A 6,003-nucleotide genomic window follows, 5' to 3' on the forward strand; every position below is an offset into this window, starting at 1 on the left:
ACATTGGGACCAGCCCCCCACGGGGCGGGAGCGGAGGGCTGCAGACTCCGCCCTATGGGCGGGGCCCGAGACCCGGCTCCTCCCCGAGCCGAGCTTGCGGCCCGGACTCCGCCCCTCCAGGCGGAGCCAACAACCTCACCCCGCCCCTTAGGGCGGTCCGAGCGAGCCGAGCGGCCCCGCCCCTTGCGGGTGACCCCAGACACGACGCTTGGGGACCCTCGAGCTTCCGCCCTGGTGGGACCCGCTGCTGCCCGGGGCCGGCCCTGAGGACGGCGGGGAGGCTCCGGCACCGGCGCTGCGTCCCGAACGTCCCGCGGGCCTCAGCCCCCTGGCGCCGCTGTCGCCCCGCCCCGCGCCCCCTCTCCCAGGGGCCGGAGGGTCCCCAGGTGAGCCCCCGACAGCACCTGCCTGGGGGGGCCCAGGGCAGCCAGAACCGGGTTCGGATCTCTCCCGGCCCCGGGAGGCTTCCCGGGCCGTTGAACCCTGCGCCTCCCGGCTTCCCTGTCCCAGTGCCACGCTCTGCCTCCTCTGGGAAGAGGCTTCTTCCTCTGACGCCTGCTTTACCTGCAAACTGGATTTTCTCCCTGGTTTGGTGTTTTGGACCACACCTGACCGGTGTTGCACTCCTGGCACGTCCAGGGGACCTTTGGGTTGCCAGGGATGTGATCCAGGTCAACGCGGTGCTGTCCCTCACACCCCTACACTTTTTCCTTTTAAAGTAAAAGATTTTTATTCCCACTACGATACAAAGTTGTATTAGCATTTGTCAAAATTGCTTTCATTTGGAAAATACAGCACTATCCAACAAGAAAGAAAATAAGCTCTAGAATTTAAGGCCTGAGATAGTTTCATTTTGTGGGTACTTTGAAAGTCTCCCCATTCACCGGGAACTACCAAATAGACAATGTTCAGCGCGGCAAAAATGAATGTTTGACCATATAGGCTCAAGAATTTCAAAGAGGCCTGCTCTGGGTACCTTCTGTGATGGACAGTCGCAATGCTGCCCAGAGAGGTGATGACCAGCCCTGCCCTCCTGCCCAGGTGGTCAGCACCCTGGCCTGAGACCTTACCTAAAGGACTTTAACCTGTTTGCTCCACCTCCTCAGGGTTCGCACAGCTACAGACAGGCCACCTCAGAGAAGAAACTGGGCCAGAGAAAAGGCAGCAGAGAGTTAGAGTCTTCTCTCTCCAGAAGGGAGTCAGTTCAATCAGCATCACCAGGAGTCTGGCAAGTATAACACAGCCCTGAAAACTACATACCTGAGTCCTGTCACATCATACCATGCCTGGCCCTCCCACCAGCAGACCCTGGGCAGAGCAGCCCATAAGTAGCGTCTACCTTCTTAAATCAAGTCAGTGACTTCGGAAGAAGCCTCAATTTCCCCTTGTGAGCTGCTGTGAGTAGCCCCGTTGCAGCTGAATCCATACTTTAAGTTTTAAACTCCATTCCTGCAAAATCTTGAGCTTCATGGAATTGGAAAAACTATTCACCCAACTAGATGGTCAGATTTCTTCGTCAAATCCCTGAATGAACAATTTGAGGCTCTTCCTGTTCCTGGAGCAAGCAGATATCATTGGGCTGCACTAGCATGTAACAAGGACAAATGGAGATGTTACTGGCGCCCGCTCGAGCAAATCGAAGATCAACAGAACTACAAGTGATGCAAGTGATTCACCCAACACCCATCTGATAAGGGGTTGAAATAAAAAATATACAAGCCACTGGTAGAATTTTACAAGAAAAAAACATCTAACCTTACCCAAAAAAAAAAAAAAAGAGAGGGGGAAGAAATGAACAGACACTTCCTCAAAGAAGAAACTGGAATAAGAGCGGCTTCTTACAGAAATGCATCTGTCTGTGAGCTGTACTACGACTATGTGCCACCCGGGGAGGGATTTTCCCTCTCCACCCTGTTTTTCTGTGTGGGAAATGGTGGTGGTGGCATCATCCACGTGGCGAGAGCCACCCCCTAAGACTTCCACCCAGAGGTGGGAACTTTGCAATGTTGTGGCTCATAGCCGATCATGGGATGGGGCCGTTACCGGCACGCCCTCGGCCCAGATGAGATCCGGAGCTGCTGCTCGCGAAACAGACCCTCTGCTCCTAAAGACTATGATCCAAGAAGTCCTCTAACCCATTTTGGCACCCAGAGCGGCTTCTTACAGAAATGCATCTAGACTGTGAACTGAACTAAAATATCAGAAATCCAAAACCACGCGGCCGCGACAGCTCATAGAATCTTCATTCTCAGCAACGGAAAGAAATTATTTAATGATGCCTTTTCAGCAGGCCTGATTGTTGGGGGAAATTTCCAAACAATAATAGTGAGTTCTCTATTGAAATATTGAATGGATTCAAAATATAGAGAATAAAATGAAGATCATTAGCTACTTAGGTGGGTGGGAAGGGGGTATATTGGGGTTCTTGGTGGTGGAACATGTGCTCAGGTGAAGGGATGGGGTTTCAATCACTGTATGACTGAGACTTATACCTAAAAGCTTTGTATTTTTTTCGCGGTGATTCAATATAATAAAATTAAATTAAAAATAAAAATACTGGAAACTTAAAAAAAAAAAAAGGAAACTGGAATGGCCATACGGCACATGAAAGAAATGCTCCAAATCACTAATCGTCAGGGAGATGCAAATTAAACAACAATGAGATATCATCTCACACCACAGAGACTGGCACACATCCAAATGAACAAGAACAACCAGTGCTGGTGCGAATGTGGTGAGAAAGGGACTCTCATTCATTGCTGTTGGGAATGCCCACTGATTCAGCCACTTTGGAAAACAATATGGACATTCCTCAAGAACCTAGAAATTGAGCTCCCATTTGACCCAGCAATACCACTTCTGGGACTATACCCTGGGGACCCAAAAATGCACAGCAAAGACACCATCTGCACTCCTATGTTCATTGTAGCACTATTCACCATAGCCAGAATCTGGAAACAACCTGAGTGCCCAAGAGCAGACGAATGGATAAAGAAACTATGGTATATCTACACAATGGAACACTATGCAGCTGTGAGGGGGAAATGATGTCATAAAATTTGCATATAAATGGATAGACCTGGATGAGTGAAATGAATCAGAAGGAGAGGGACATATGTAGATTGACTGCATTTATTGGTGGGATATTTTTTTAAAAGTATGAAACTAATATCCAAGGCCAAGGAAAATAGGTCAGGCTGACTGGTCAACGGTTGAAAATTACCACAGGGCTGTGGGGGATGGAGGGTAGTTAAAAGAGAAGAGGGTCCATTATGACAATTCGAGTTGGAAATGATCACTCTGGACACGAGCTGAGTGTTGGAAGTAGGTAAAGGGATATATATGATAACCTTTCAGCACCTCTATTGCAAACCATAGTGCCTAAAATAAGAGAGAGAAAGAGACAGAGAGAGAGAAGAGAGGTGCCTGTCATAGAGGCAGGCAGGGGTGAGGGGTGACTTGGAGGGTGGGAGAGAAACTGGGGACACTGGTGCTAGGAAATGACACTGGTGGAAGAATGGGTGCTGGGACATTGTATGACTGGAACCCAACCAAAACAGCTTTGTGATGCTCTACCTCATGGTCATTCAATAAAATAGGTTTTAAAAAATTAAAAATAAATAAATGAATAACAAGCAAAAAAAATCTTGGGCTTTTCCTGAGGAAGGGAAGTCAGAAACTTCTCAGTGCCATAAATTCTGCCCTAAAGTTTAGGCTCACCAGAGACTAAGCGAAATGGCAATCCCTACAGCAAATGATCAAATAGAGAACCCAAAAGACCTAAACTAGCAAACCACTCTGTATGAACCCTGCATGTTCCATTGTTCTTTGTCACTTGACAAGTAACAAAAAGACCTAGATTTCTTATGTAACCCCCACAAAAGAAGCCACATTTAAGTTAGTCCTAAACTAAGTTCCTCCATGCATGGGAGTTTCTTTTCCCTTCTCTTCCACTTTCTAATAGACTTCTATTTTCTAATTCTGAGTCTGAACATCTTTATTTCTCAATATTTTCATCCTCTGTGTTCATCCATGGTTTCCAGTTTCATCACATTTTTCAGGAAGAGACTAGTTTGGTAATTCAGTTAGGGCCCATCAGGAGTGACCCTTGTAGGCTGTGATTAGGGGGCCCTTAAGATGGCCAGCATGCTATTTTTCTAAAACGGTGTGAGTACTAGTATTTCAAGAAAGAGGGACTAAGAGATTCAGCTATATTGCCTGAAGAGCAAGGTGAATGAACATTCCTAGCCTCCACTGGCTCTGCTGCGAGTGGTGAAGAGCTGATGGGCATGGTGACTATGGCTCAGAGTTAGCAGTAAAAGCGCATGTGCTTGAAATTTGCTGAGTAGACCCAAAGATACTTTCACCATCACCCCCCCCCCCACACACACACAGAGGCACTGATTTGAGTTGATGATCTGATCATTAGTTTGATTGTGGTAGCCATTCATAACTTACATGAGTGGTGACAGTGATACCTTAAATCTATATTCAGTCACAATTACTGTAAAGCTAGAGGGAAAGAGTGGGTGGGGGGCAACTCAATGGTGATGGTTGAGAATCAGGATGCTGTTATCTTTAGGGAACCAGGATTCTGCATTACTGACCATTCCTCTCCTCTGAAGACAATATCATCATCAGCAAAGCAGGACATTATAAGCGCCTGTACTGAGGTGACACAAAGTTAGCAGAAAAGCAGGAGGCTGCTAGGATAGCTGGGAAACAGGGGGAGGCACTTTGAGGCAGGATGCCCTGGAAACATCCATTGCTCTTTCCAGATTCCAGAAAGAGGAAAATTTATACCCCAATTAACCGATCAAAGCTAACTGCTTAACATCTGGCTTCTGTACTGAAACTGTGCTTGCTTGCTTGCTTTTCCTCATGAGAAAGTTGATTGATGTAGCCAAGTGGAATGTGATAAAGAATGTTTCACACTTTGCCTGGACTCAGATTCAGGACTGTTCAATACCCTGAGACCTCAGGCCAGGAAACTCTGCAGATGAATGAAGCCCCTTCAATTCAGCAGACACGTCTGTCTGAGATTTCTTGGAAGAATCTCACACCGTGACATGCCTGGGTGATGTGTGAATCTCCTGGCTTACTATGCAGCATAAAGAGGCACTGGTACTTCCTCCTAAATCTTGTCTTCTATTTCCTACTTTTCTGAGAGAGAGGAAGGAAATGAAAAGGAATGGAATAGGAAAGAAAATTGGTGATCAGCTTGGCAGAAAGGCCCTGTGACCTATTCACTATAAGGACATTCAGGTTCACCAGGTTCTGGGATGTCCTAAGGGACATTACCTGAGGAACAGCCCTCAGTCTGGAGCTCAGACTCACCTTGCCTCCCTCAGTGAGGAGTTTCAACCCCTCCTCTCCTCAGAGAAAGTTGGTGACAGTAATTTCTAGTCTCTTGGTAGATGTCATACAGGAGTCAAAGATAAATCAGGATGGAGGGAGTAGAGATGGAATTTATTGTTCATGAAAGTGAAAGAATAATTAGATAATTCAGGAGTCTGAATAGCTAAGTGAATGTTACCAAGAAGTAGAGAAGGTAGGGGAGATTATTCTAGATGAAGAGGAGACGGTACAGTTTCCTTTGAGAAAGGCAGGGAGGAGCATATCAGTACCTCGAGTGGGGAGGAGTTCTGCTGGAGGTCGAATACAGGGTGAGGGGGCACAGAGGAAGATCTCGAATGCTACTTTCCCTACGCTTTGTTTTTCTCCTCTGTTGAAATGAAGTAACATTGCTGTGTTAGTATTCTGAGTCACAGAAAATCTGTATTCATGCAGGGTAGTACTGCTTACATCTGAATACCCAGCGGTGGCAGCATGGGGAATGACGAGATCAGCCTTTGAATAATGAATCTAATGGCCTGGAGGGATTGTTCAGTGAGGGAGGCTCCGGTCTTAAACGCAGCTGTGACTTAATAGCCTGCTCCACTTTTGGTCCCCTGAGCCCAGCAGTCCCCTCTCAGAAAAGGAAAAAATGGGCCTACGCTGCAG

The sequence above is a fragment of the Sorex araneus genome, chromosome 10 (genome assembly GCF_027595985.1).
Source record: "Sorex araneus isolate mSorAra2 chromosome 10, mSorAra2.pri, whole genome shotgun sequence".
Lineage (NCBI taxonomy): Eukaryota > Metazoa > Chordata > Mammalia > Eulipotyphla > Soricidae > Sorex > Sorex araneus.